Below are 13,628 nucleotides of genomic sequence, written 5' to 3'. Positions count from 1 at the left end.
GACATGCCTAACAGCTGTGATGGTTCAGATCCACACGATGCTGGCTCTGAATCAGCTTCGCAATGCAGGCAAGCCTTAAGAAATCTATTGTAGGGAAATCTAAGGAGAGCCCTTTGAAGAAGAAAACCCTCTCTTTGTGGGAGGATCCTGCCGCCTATACTCATGAAGAGTCTTTGATTTCGACGAAAGCGTGTTCTTAGCTAAGACATCTGCAATGCAACAGCTGAGCAGCGTCTGACTCAAAAAAAACCCTGATGTCTGACAGGTCTTCACTTCTCTCTAGGCAGCTTCCTCCTTTCGCACTTTTTGTGAGACATTTGCACTGTCCACAAGAAAGCACTTTGCTGCAATTTCAAGGGTGCCCGCTTACATGGGGTGCTGGCCTGTGGAGACTGGTGGGGGATGGCCATGCTGGGAAAGACCTAAGAAGGTAGATGAGCCTGTAAACGGCACGTAGTCGAAATCACTCTCTATCGGTTGTTTTATCCCTCCAGAGTTTGTAGGAGCGAGGTTTGCTCCAAAGCAACCTTCGCTTTACAGCACTTTTCCTCCTGCTCAGCCTGGGACAGATCCTCAGGAGGAAGAGGTCTTGACACAGGGGGTGGCACGCAGCTGCAGCCACTGCGGCCCCCTGAGCCCAGGGACGGCTGCGATACCTTGCTGAGAGCCCTGACAGATGGGGAGAGGAGCAAGTGGCTTGTGTGTGGCTCTGCAAGGCTGGTGCAGCAGCTGCACTCCTCCAGGGAAGGTTTAGCTCAGATTAGCCAAAACCAACTCCTCTCCCCAAGACATGCTGACGTGAGCTGCACGGGGCTGGTCTCAGCTGGAAATCGCTCCTTACGGGTCTTAACGCTCAGCAGCAAGGACAATCAAGAGCAGTAACAAGACACTTGGGGCCCACTTGGTATTTCAGATATGTAGGCACAGATCAGGCAGCTGTGGCTCTGGGGCGCTGTGGGGTTACAACAGTGCTCGGCAGCATTTCTCAGGCCTGAACGGCATCTCAAGGTAGTTTGGGCAGGGAGGGAGAAGGGGGCTTACTACACTCCTGTGGAAGAACTCTGCTGAACAGTGAGGGCTTCCTCGGCTCTTATATCACGCTCATCCACATGGTAGTGCGCAGCTTTGCAATTTCCAGCATTGATGTATTTCTAGAGGACAGAACATGCTGCTCCTGTCAGTGATGTGTTTTAACTGTTATCAGCATTTATCTGCTTCAGGAATTCAGAGCGATAAGTGGATTAAGTGCGGTAGGTTTGTAGGGCTGCTAGGTCAACATCCTCCTTCCGTCCTTTCCCTTCTCTTCCTATAAACAAGCCTGTTGCCACTCTAAATGCCAAGTCCTAGAAATATCGCTGCCTGGAATTTAAAAAAAAAAATATATAGATCTAGCATTTCAAAAGAGATCACACGTAAGACTCAGCTGTGGGATTAGAGGCACGGCCAGGCCAGAAATACATTCACTGCTGGAATTTGCTATGGTAGAGCTCACAGAAAAGAAATGGCTTTGAAACGACTACCCAGCAGCTATTAACTGCGAGACAGGATGACATTCTGTTCCTCAGAGCCTAAAGGGAGCCTGAATCTTTGAATGTTAAATTCTAATTCAATTTGGTGTGGGGATTCTGGACTGGGTTTTAACCCTGGAGACATAAATGGGAGGAAGATGAGGAAAAGCTGGGAAGTTGTGTGTTTCTATTATTAGCTTGTAGCGGGGCTGAACTGATCCCCCCGAAACTTAGGTGGAACTAACCAGGATACCTGTGCCAAAGGAAATAAATTACAAAGCTCCAAAGGAATAGGTCATTGTATGACCTTCACTCATGCATTACACAGTACACTGCTGCGTGTGAGCTGGTCCCTGCAGCATGACGAGGAGGGAACTGGCTGTCCAGCTGTAGCCCCACCACAGCACAGACTGGCCAGGATCCGTACAGCTTGGTCCTTTCTTTGATGCAGCGAATGCTGATCACTTCCTGAGACTAAATACAGGATTGGGCCAGGTACTAGCAACAGTTTCTGCTTGTAGCTGGAAAGCGGCCATGAATTTCACTCAAGCGCTGTTAAAAGCCCGCGACAGTGGCCAGCATTCCCAACCATGAGGAAAAGCACATTGTTCTGGCGTGCACGAGCAACAACAAGTTTGGGCAAGTGCTGAACCTACCAGAATTGCCTGTTCACAGCTGTGTCCAACGTACACCCACAAGCAAAGGCACACACGCACACGTGCCCACACATGCCCCCACAGCCAACTCCAGGGAAAGCATTTATTCAAACAAAAAGGCTGCTGCTAGCCAAGGCAAAAGCAATGCTGCAGAGACCACAACAAAGCCTCTTTATTGCTGAAGCATTTAACACCACCACCATCCAAAAGAGAAACACCGCTTGGCACAGAGAAGAGCTGCAGCAACTCAACGAGCCTGATTGCAGAGCGCGCTTCAGAGCATTCCCCAGCACGGCAGCTCTGGATTTGCTGCCTTGTCAGAGACCAGCTCAATCCCCCATGGCTGGAAAGCCAGCCAGCGGCAACACATGCACCTCTGAGGATTCACAATCTCTTTGACTCCTCTAACCCCAGACTCCGCAGCGTACGGTTTCCCTCTGTCTGGCGGCAGGAGCGATAGGAGAGCCAGCGCGAGCGGGGCTGTACCTCTGCCAGCATTTTTACCACTGTTGTGTGTCGAGTGCCTCTCAGCAGGGCTGGATGATGCCGAGGTAAAAGCTGCCAATGCCCTCGCTGTGTTTCTACCCGTTGAACTGCTCTAGGGAAGAGAACAATCAGCGACTCGAGGGGAAACCAGAAAAAGAAAGGTGTTGACACCACCGGGGGGAAGGGAGGGGGCACTTCTATAATTCCCTTTCACCAGCAAAATGAGTCTGCCTCAGAAATCACCCTGCTTCTGCTCTTTTTCTGTTCATCTGCTGGAAAGATTCCTCAAGACTAAATTATCACCACACGCCCGGTGCACTCTTGGGAGCTGACGCTGCGTGGCTGCGCCTCAACCCCGCGGCATTCCCTACGGCTCTCCTTCACAGGCTCCCTCTTACAGCCTGTGTGGCAAGCCGGGGCGAGCGGCACTTCGCCTGGAAGGACTTCTTTGCCTTCTCAGGCTGCCACCTTCCAGGGGGACGTCCACCTGGCCGAGCCCGGGGCAGAAGCGGGGCGGGAGCTGCCCTGCTGAGAGCAGAGCGGGCCATGTTTCGTCCAGTAGCGCAAGGGGGTGAAAGCTTCCCCCAGGCAGCTGACCCGCACCGGGAGGGACAGCAGACCCGCCCCAGCTAAGGCGGGGGGACACCCGCCCCGCCGCCACAGAGCCCCGGCCTGGCTCGGTCGCGGGGCGGGGGCTGAGGGGCGGCGGCCGTTACCCGCCAACCCGCTCCCTCGTCCACAAGATGGCGCCGTCGCCCCGGCCGCGCGCGCCGCCGCCGTCCCCGCTCCCGCCCGCCGGCGGGATCCGGCCCCGGCCCCGGCTCCGCGCCCTCGCCGGCCCCGCGGCGGGGCGGCTGCGGCACCGCCGAGCCCCGCGGCCAGCGCAAGTGAATACGCGTCGTGCAGCTCACCCGCACGGCAGCAGGGTGCTCTGCCAGCGCAGCTGAGGGCTGTGCCACCTCCCCCTCAGCTCACGCGAAATGCAGATACGGGGCCGGGCTCGTGCAGGTCGCTCAGAAAATGAAGTGCGCAAAGCTTGCGCTGTGCTGGGCCCGTCCTCCCCCTCCCTCCCGCAGCCACCCACCGCCACGGTCCCAGGTCACCGGGGCAGCCGCCACCGTGTCTCACACCCGGTGCCGCCCGCAGTCTCCTCCGCTCGGCAGGACCGCAGCCATTACCCCGGAGAAAACGAGCGCAACTAGGATTCCATTTAAGGCAAAATTAATGCTAATTAACCGTAATCAACAACTGGAAGAACCACATTTACTCAGCGAGCTGCAGATACTGCAGTAGCGGTTCGCCTGTTAGGCAGGAGCAAGCAGAAGAAAAGGAAAATAAACCCCACTGCAGGCTGTCAGACGCGTGGCCCTGCTGCAATGGGTCTCATCCATCCCCGCTCCCAGCTGCCTGCCTGCCGCCCTCCTCACCCCCCTCTGCTGCCAGAGGTCACTGTCCCCGCAGCAGCCTGGACCTGTCACCCCAGACACCCCTCTCGCCCCACCGCCGGCAGCTCCCCTCGCAGCCCCAGCTCGCAGCCCCCTCCAGCAACGGCGGCCGAGCGGCAGCGGCTGAGTCACTTCTGCTGGGACCTTTCGGGGGCGGCAGCCCCCAGCCGAGGGGGCGAAGCGCGGGGAGCCGTGGGCAACGTTGCCTCCAGCGCCTGGCACCGTCTGTCCCAGCCGCTCGCAAGCCGTCCCTCCTACGCTGAGGGAGCTCTGGAAACTCCTGCCACCGCTGGTGAGGAGCGCAGTTTTATTATGAATGATACTTCTCAGCTTGCAGAGGCCTCCTGGCACCACGTGTGGGCCCCCGGCTGGGCTCTCGCTGCAGCAGGCGAGGAAGCAGAGATGATCTCTACAGCAGTTTTTCCTGGGAAAGCTTTTTACGTACTTTCCACGACCAGCAAAGCCCAAGCACCTATTTCATGCCACTAACCAGTGATGCTGCACTAGTCAAGGCTCCGGTGATGGTGGTTAGCTCGCCATGGTTGCCTCAACAGGGGCAGGCTCAAATCAGTGCCTCTACAAACAGCCACCAGTTGGCTGCTGGGCCCCGAGGGCGCGCGGCTGCTGTCAGTCGCCCCGGCAGCACGCCTCGCTGGCCCGGTGGGAGGATGAGAGCAGGAGTCACAGGCGCACAGCCCTCCCACGGCCACGGGATGTGTCACCAGCCCCGAGGTGCCGCAGCCGGGACAGCCCGAACTTTCTCACATTAGCAGCAAAAATACTGGGGGCAGGATGCTGGCACACTGCTGACAGCTCCCAGCCGTGCTCTCTTGAAACAGGAGTGCCCGACCCCTCTCCTCATCAGCTGCACGCCTTGAAGTGTGCAATCATGCCCTGAAATCCGCCTGAGTGAAGGGCTGCACATTCTGTCTGTAAGGGGCGAAGGGTGGGAGGCAGGGAGGTTTGGCAGGGCTGGGTCCTGCGCAGGGCAGACACAGGCAGGATCGTGTTGGACAAGGTGGCAGCGGTTGCGAGGGAGCCGCAGGACCGGTCCCTGCCAGCGACGGCCTCGCCAGATGGCCCTTCTGGCCTCGTCTGCATAGGAAAGCTGCTCCGGACTCAGCAAGTCCCGCTTCAAGCCAGACGGCTGTGCCAGCCCCGGCTCCCCGCACCCTGGCAGGGAGCAGCTTCTGACTGCCTCCAGGTACCCAGGCCTGCCCCGTGGCTGCCTCGAAATCCAAGCTTCTTCCCCCCGAGCTCATTCAAGGAGACTCTGCGCTCCCCTGCACCCAGACCACCTCATTCCCTCATTCCCTGTTCCTCCCCTCACTTTTTTCTGTGGGTTTTTTTTTCCCTTTTCTTTTAATGTCTTCCCTACTTTTTTTTTTAGCTGGGACCCTTTCTTTGGCCTGCAGCAGCTTTCCAGCTCAGGGTGTTGGGGGTATGACCCTCATCACAGCAACAGCGACCTCAGGAACCAGCATGGATCCCTGCAGTGGACACATGCATGCAGTTGCACCCCAATTTAGATTGGCATGGCTTTTCTCATGCACAGCAGGCCTCTGCCAGCTCCGGGGAGGAAGGCTGGGAAGGGATTAAGTAGCCAAGTATCTCACTGGCGAATACTGCTTTTTTTTCCTATTAATTCCTCAATTTTGCTTTTATTGTGAACTGTGGAGAAATCACAGGCTGATACAGCTGTTATAGCACATTCTCCTAGGGTGGAAAAACATCTTTTTGCCACCAGACTCTCTTCTGGCTATCCAAACTAAATAAAGCATCCTGGCAAAAGCATTTTCGGGAAGAACCGCCTCTCTGCTGGGGTTTTTGCCAATATAGAAATGTGTTTCATTCTGTCTCCCCCCCTCACCCCCCAATTTCCCACCTGCTGTCTACATCCCTGGCTGACAGGACTGCAGGACAAGGATCTGTAGTTTTGGCCTCATGCAAGAGGATCAGCATTTGGTTTTATTTTTCAAACCCTTGCAGAGCACTGCTGAGCCCGCCGGGAGCAGCCAAGGCTGCTGTGGGGCCGGGGGAGACCTGGGAGGGGTTTTCTGAACCTCTCTGTGGGCCTGGAGGTTGCAAACTGAGCCTGAACCCACTCCAAACCCTCCAGTGAAAGGGGTCTCTCTTGCCTGGAAAACCACGTGATGGTAGATGTGGGTCCAATAGGGATGGAAAATGGGAAATGCAAAAAACCCTGGAGTGCAAGAGGAAGCATGTCCTGTCTGCACAGAGACATAACCTCAGCGAGAACAAGTGCATGGAGGTGGGAGTAGGTGGATACCATAGCGGGGTTCAGACCCCTTCTCCTGTGGCTAAATATGTCTCCACTTGCTCTTTTTATATATATATATATATGTGTGTATATCTATGCATGTATATACATGTACACACATTTTATACCTAGCTACTAATACTTGCTGAGGTTTCCCTAAGGCAGCCCCTTGGGTCCCCCTGTAGCCCAAGTAGCCACATGGAGACCCTCTACCACAGCCGGGCCCACGGCTTCTCCCGCAGATCCCCCCTCCCCACTCTGCACGCGCTGGGGAGATCCTTCCCCACCCCAGTACTGCTTCCTTTATTATCTCTGCCCAGCTGTGGTTTATAAGTTGTTTAAATCTTTTCTAGGAACTGATAGAGATCGCAGTTACCCAGAATCCAAAAATGCAGACAGCTTGAAATGTGGTTAGACTCTGCCCTACTTTCATTGAGCTGAGAGCAAGGCTCTGCCAAGGTGCTCAGGGGAGAGAAGAAGAGGAGAGAAGGAAAAAGGGAAAGACCAATCTCAGCAAACCGCCCCTTCCTCCCACCCCGAGAAACAAACCTAACCCGTCCCCCAAAGCCTGCTGCGTCTGTTTGAACCGCACCGCCTCTCCTCCTGGTTTGCCCGGGGACCTGCAGGCAAGCAGGGCATGGAGACGTGAAGCCTGGGAGAGATGCTCTCCTGCACTGCAACACTGACACAGGCGTGGGCATCTCCCCAGGCTGAGAGGCATGAGGGTTTTGCCGAAACAGGGCCACGAGGATGGCAATGCAGGGAGTGCTGCAGATTAAGAATGAGATGCGTCGGTAGAGTTTTTACCGTCCACACGCTCACCGACAGCTTTTCCCCATACTAAGTTGCTCTGAGGCCAGGGGAGCCGCAGAAGTGGAAGAGCTGCCTGGGACTTCCCTCCTGTGAGAAATCCCCTCCCCAGGAAGTCCATGCTGGGTTGCAGAGCTGCTGTGGGGCTGTGCCATGCCTCCGTGGCGAGCACGGCTCCCTTGCACCGCCAGGCTCCTCCGATGGCAATACTTCCAGGAATCTGCAGTGACCCAGAAAGGGGTACTGCTGAAAAAATGCCAGGAGGCCTTTTTCCTTCTCTCAGTGGTGCCAGCCCACAAGACCAACCTGCGCACAAGGATGCGTGTTTCCCACGCCCATTTTGCCTGGGGTCTGATTCTGATAACCCTGGGCTTTTCTCACAAGCCCTGATGGTGTTCAGAGGAGACGGGACTCGGGTGGGGGAGAACAGCTTGCAGATACGTACCTCCAGTTCTATGACTTTCTCCAAAGTAGAGAATATTTGCTAAGCGATTCCACCTATATTCCTCCAGCTTTGGAGCACTACATAGACAGACAAGCCACTTGCAGCCACCAATATTGTAAGGGCGTTGCATTAGCCCTGCTTGGAAGGGAATGTATCAAAGCAAGGATCAGAGCAGCAGCGGGGTATTTTTGCCGGTGCTCTCACTAGCGGTAGAAAGAGTGAGGCGTTTCAGGAGAAGGGTTCGCTGTAGTCAAGGCCATAAAGAGATGCTGAAGAAGGTATCGTCTGAAAGATAATATAGTCCAAGATCATTACGGTATTTATTAACACCATTTACAGGGACTGACTTGAACAGCCTTGGAAGGAAGAGTGAAAAAATGCCAGCAAACACATTATGTTCTCCTGCAAGAAGTTTTTTCATCCTATTGAAAAGCTTTGTTAGAAAGAATGATGAGAATGGTAATAATAAGGCACTATAATTATACCTGATCCTTCTATAATCTCTCTCTCCGCAGAGTTCGGGAGCACTTTACTGCTATTATTGGATTTGAACAGTCCCATCTGGATAACATACGACTGATTTGTTTGCATGGCTTATTTTAGGTATTTCAGCACGTACATTAGAGCTGCCTTCGTATTTGGCCGATTCCCTGCACAGTCTGTAAGCGCAGGAAAAGATCTTCAGCTCCTGTTCTCCACCGCCCTGTTCTCCCATCCCAATTCCTGGGAGAGCTCTTCACAGAAGTCCAAGGACAAAAGGAGCCATCAGTCCTTCTCCACCCAACCCAGTACCGCAGAAGAAGGATTACAACCTAGAGATGTTCTACCTAGAACATCTGGATTTGCACCTGTATTATTTTAGGTTTGAGATTCAATGAATCCCAGAACAACCGTAGATGCACCTAAAAGTCTAGCAGCAAGGACCTGGCTCATACCTTGTGCTAATGTACACGCTCTGCAGTCAGAACAGCTGCTACTTTTCAGGCTGAAGCTTTCAAACGACGGGGTCTGCTGTGTGTGCGTGTTCCCGGCATGCACAGAACCAGGGAAGGCGTGACGGATGCTGGCGTCTTTCTGGACTCAGCATTGCTTGCAATGCCATCTCAGTTACAGTGACGCTGGAAAGCTCCCGCCGCAGCTCCCGTTCACCGTGGCGTCTAAATGAGCGAGCAGCTCCATCAATGTCGAGAACTTCGCTGGCCTCTTGCAGGAGCTCTTGGGTGTGAAGCTGGGCACTTGCTACTTCACTCTGCCAGGGCCAGGAGAAAACAGACACGATTCGAAATAATCAAGCCTGCATTTTAAAATGTTATTATAGAAAAAACAGATTTAAAAAAAATGAATAAAAGCATGATACAAAAACTATGGCTTACATAAACTGAACTATTTTCAGTCTGAAATTCACAGCAATTTGTCACTAGCTTACAGTGCAGGGAACGTCCCTTTCAGATTGAATGCCCATAAAACTTAACAAACATAAGTTGCCTAATTCTTTTGTTGCTCTCACTGCTTTTTAAGGGATTTTTCTCCTGTGAGTTGGAGCAGGATCTTCTCCTGCATCCCTTCCACATCCCACCTGGCCTCATCAGCACAGACAGGTGGGGCTTCCAGTGCCTGCCCATCCCCAAGGCTGTGGGCATGTTTTGTTGAGGAGTTCAAAGGACCCACTAGTCCTGCCTTAAGTTTTCCCCCAATTTCATTTTTGGAGCATGACATCCAGTCCCCTCGCTTTCATTCTGTTAGATTCTTCAGAGCCGTCTTTGTCAATTTGTTTACTTCTGGTTTATTTTTAAAAGACAAACCCCCAATGGACATAAGCTCTCAAGTCCCTTTTGAAAATGCTGTCTTGCCTGTAAGTGCTTTGTTTGTGATCCTCTCCAATCCTTTAGGCTATTGTTTACGAGCTGGAAGGCATCTGCGCTTGGGCTAATCATGCCGAATGCCAGCAATTCCCCCAGCATGATTTGTTGCACAAGCGAGTGGGAGAAGGTTTGTTTTGATTACATTCAGCGTGGAAAACCCACGTTTGCTCACATCGGCCTGACGAAACAGGCTGGGGGCCTCATCCAAAATCTTCGGAGGGGAACAACAATCTGGTCATTGATTTCAATGGCATCTGGGACCAGCTCGAAGGTCAAGAGCTCTGACGGCAAGGGTGGTGTCTTGGGAAAGCAGGTAGCCCAGGAGCCAAAAAACCTTCCTTTAAAAGTGTAGGCACGTTGTTTGCGCTGGGTTGGATGAATCAAACGCAGATCTAGGAGGCTGCCAGTGCTATACGGCGTTTTGCACAGCTTTTTCAAAGCTGTGCAGCTCCTTTCTGACATGAGGTTACTCGGGCTGGGACCCCCCCAGCCCTGCCTCAACCAGCACGGCTGGGCAGAGCTGTCCCAGCCGTCACCTCGGGCTGATGCTGGCCCCCCCTGATGCCCTCAGTTGGCAAGTCGGGACTCTTTCAGTCATTCTGGATGATGGCAACATTTTTCTCCCTACTCTGTGCTGGTGCTTGCCACCAGGCATCAGACAGATGTCCCCATTTTTCTGTTCATGGAAGCTGGGAGAAAGTGACCGAGGGCTGCTCCCGCTGGGGCTGCCATCACACCCCTGCCCGGGCACGCAACTGCACGCTGAACGGGTGGGCGTGCGGGTCTGCCACGTGCAGACACCCCCTCTGCCTCGAGAGGCCCCAGCACCGGTACCAGGAGGTCTGTGCATGCCCGGAGCTCAGCACAGGAGCTCTGTGCACACCCGGAGCTCAGCACAGCTATCCCCTGCTGAGCCTGGGCTGCACCCCGTGCTGTTGAGCCTAAGGCTGAGCTTAGGCCGGCTTGTTCCCGCACTCCTGCCATAGCAGAGGTGTGCCCAGCGAGGCACAGAGCTCAAAGCTGCACCTGGATCCCACCTCTCCCCTCTTCCCCGGCTCAGCATTTCCTGCTCCAGAGGTGCTCCATTAATCACCATCAATCCTTTTTCGTACCCACGACGAGGTTAGCCTCGCCGGTGGCCTGTGGCAGGGATTTCCACAGCTTAGGCAACACGTCGTGTGAAGAAATGTCTTCTTTTGTTTCGAGTCTTGCCCCAGAGTGTTTAATCTGCTGCTTCCTTTTTTAAGAAAAACACACTTACTCGGACAGCTACTCCATGGCATTTAGGCTTCATAGATGTCTGCCGCAGACCTCAGCCGCCTCTTTTCTGGCTGAAAAGTCCTAGTCTATCGAGCCAGCCCTTACACGGAAAGCGTTTGGAAATACTCTGCTTTGCCTGAATCAAAACCCCAGCTCCGCCAGCCCCAGCTGAGATCACAAGGCAGCGGGAGCAGGCAGAGGCCCGGGCGGCTCTGCGGGGAGGCATCGGGAGTTGCAGAGCGGCTCTGCCGCATCTCCCTCTCCCTTTGACACCCGCTCTCTCTTTGAACGCTGCCCTCAGTAGCCCTGCTTTTGCACCAGGCAACGGCGCAGGGCAAGCAAAAAGCTCCAGTGCATGCGGTTATTGTAACTTTACAGACGCCAAACATCTAAGGAATTGGTGCAAAATGAACTCAGTTAGACAGTTAGACACATTCCCCTAACCAAGGTATACTTGTAAATTGAGGGGTTTAGCACGTTTAAAGACTAGTGATGGGGAGGGGCATTTTCGGAGGGACATCAGGGTAAGGGTCCAAAGCTGAGTCCAGCTGTGTGCACACAGAAGGTTTTATTTTGAAGCTTGCCTACCTAGGAGGAACTCATTTCCAAACACTGAGGATGCCCAAACGTTAATACATTTTTTCAAATGCTTTTGCACAAACTTGTGTTTTTCTGTGAATCCTGATCCATCAAGGCAGATCCCTAATGGCATACAGACCCTTATGTCAGAGGTAATCAAGTATTATTACAAGAGCTGCTGGCTGTGGGGCCCCTCCTGTGCACACACAAGGGTACATATGGAAGTTATTAACAAGTTTCAGCGAAGGATTTTGGGAAATTAACCCCTGGGGCCCCAGAGCACCGCTAACAGACAGCTCGTCGGGAGCAGATGAAGAGCAGTTTCCTGCTGGATGCCTGTGGCGTGTTGGGACTGAAATCCAGGCCCTCCGCAGTCCGGTAGAGGAAGCCCCTCTCACAAGGACTAAACTTTTCAACTTCTGCTGTTAGGAAGAACGGTTGAAAAAAACCATCTGTGAGGCTGTATAAGTTTCCTCGACAAACTGAAATGAGTCAGCTGGAGAAATGTATAACATAACATATAAAAATGCAAACAATTTTCTTCTATTCCCTGAATGGCGCTCAAGAGGTTGTGAGGAAGTTTGTAATTTCTTTATAAGTCCCTTTAGGAGCCACCAAAAGAAACGTTTGGATGCGGGCCACCAGGAGCGGCTCCTACACGGCAGAGAGACCGGTTCAGAGGCAGGGTGATTAACATCTCCCACTCGTTAATGAAAGCAGCAGGACGTCGTTTGCAGTCACCCCGTGAAAATAAACTCTTACGGCTTTGCTTTGTACATCTTTTTCACAAGACTTGAAAGAAAAACGTTTCTCTTCCATATCCAAGCAGAAAATGAAGGAGGACTCTGTGAAGCCGGCCGCAGCCAATGCACTTTTCACGTTCCTGTTCTTCCCAAACTGGTTTCCTTTCTTGCACCAATCCTGATCTGTAAAATGACCTCTCCTCAGGAATAATGAGGATACTCACCCATAATGTGCTTTAAACTTTCCTAATATAACAATGCTTGGCAGTCGTTCACTGCTTTTCAGCCACAGATCTCAAATCAATTCGCTACAGCCCTGCATGGAATTGACTTACTTGTAAGACAGAGATGAGCACTTGCTGTGCAATTAAGAAAAAAATATATAAATGAACAAAATAAAGCAGACTTTATTAAAATCCAAACTATTTCCTCCTCCCTTGGTGTGATTTTCCTAAGGCACAATCCTAGCCACGAACAGGGCTCTTCCGCAGCCCCCAGCCATACAACCCAGGATGCTCGTTTTCGGCCAAATGAGAATGGTTCACAGCCAGGTCAAAGCAATCCAGTTAGAAAGCTCTTCCCTCAGCAAGCTATAACCGCGGCCATAAAACAGAAGCATTCCTGCACTCGGTTATAAACGTAGAAGATATTAGCCCACTCCTTCCCCCCTCCCTGGTTTCTGAAGGGAAGGCAGCCAAGGTGCCTTGGTGACAACACCCCCAAGGAAGAAAAGGAGCAAGGGGACCGGCAGGGTGCCCGGGGCCACAGACCCGGTCCCACTCCTCCCGCAGCGGGCAGAGAGGGAGGGCAGCCCTGCGGCTGACCCCGCCGAGGCAGGGGCTTACACCTGAGAGCCAGGGCACGGTCCCAAAACACAGGTGTCCAGAGCCACCCGAGATGTCCGCAGGGGCTGGCAGGGCAGGCGTAGGAGCTACAGGAGACTTGCGCGCTGACGGAGCTCTGCCCAAAGAGCACTGAGGGTGAGCAATGGGATGGTGCCCGAGACCAGGCGAAATCCATGGCAGGCAGGAGCACCCAGAGCACGTGCATGACCCAGGGGCGCTCCACGTAGCGTGGGGAAAGTAGGAGGGAAGTGGTTTTCCATCCACCAACATGCCACAGCACTTGGCTGGTGTCGGCACCGTGCCGGTCCCTCTGCAGGGGGCTTTGCAGGCACAGCACCTGCAGTGACAGCACCACCCCCCCATCTCCTCCATGGGTAGTCCCACCTCCCTGTCCTATGAAAATGCAGGACCGCAGAGTTGTTCAGCGGAAGGGGCCCCAGGAGGTCTCTAGTCCAATCTGGGGCTCACACCAGGGCCAGCTCCGAGGTCACACCAGGTTGCTCCAGGCTTGACCCAGCTGGGTCTTGAAACTTGCAAGTGTGGAGACTGTACCTCTCTGGGCAACCTGCCCCCCCGCCGGGCCACCCTCATGGGAAAAAGGGTCTCCTCATAGCCAGCCTGGACTTGTTTCCCCTACGTCTGCCGCGCACCACTGTGGTGAGCCTGGCTTCTTGCTGACCTCCTGGTAGGTACAGGCAGGCTGCTGTT

The sequence above is a fragment of the Calonectris borealis genome, chromosome 1 (assembly GCF_964195595.1).
Source record: "Calonectris borealis chromosome 1, bCalBor7.hap1.2, whole genome shotgun sequence".
In the NCBI taxonomy this organism is placed as follows: domain Eukaryota; kingdom Metazoa; phylum Chordata; class Aves; order Procellariiformes; family Procellariidae; genus Calonectris; species Calonectris borealis.
The sequence above is the reverse complement of the archived record's forward strand: the minus strand, read 5'-3'. Positions refer to the sequence as shown.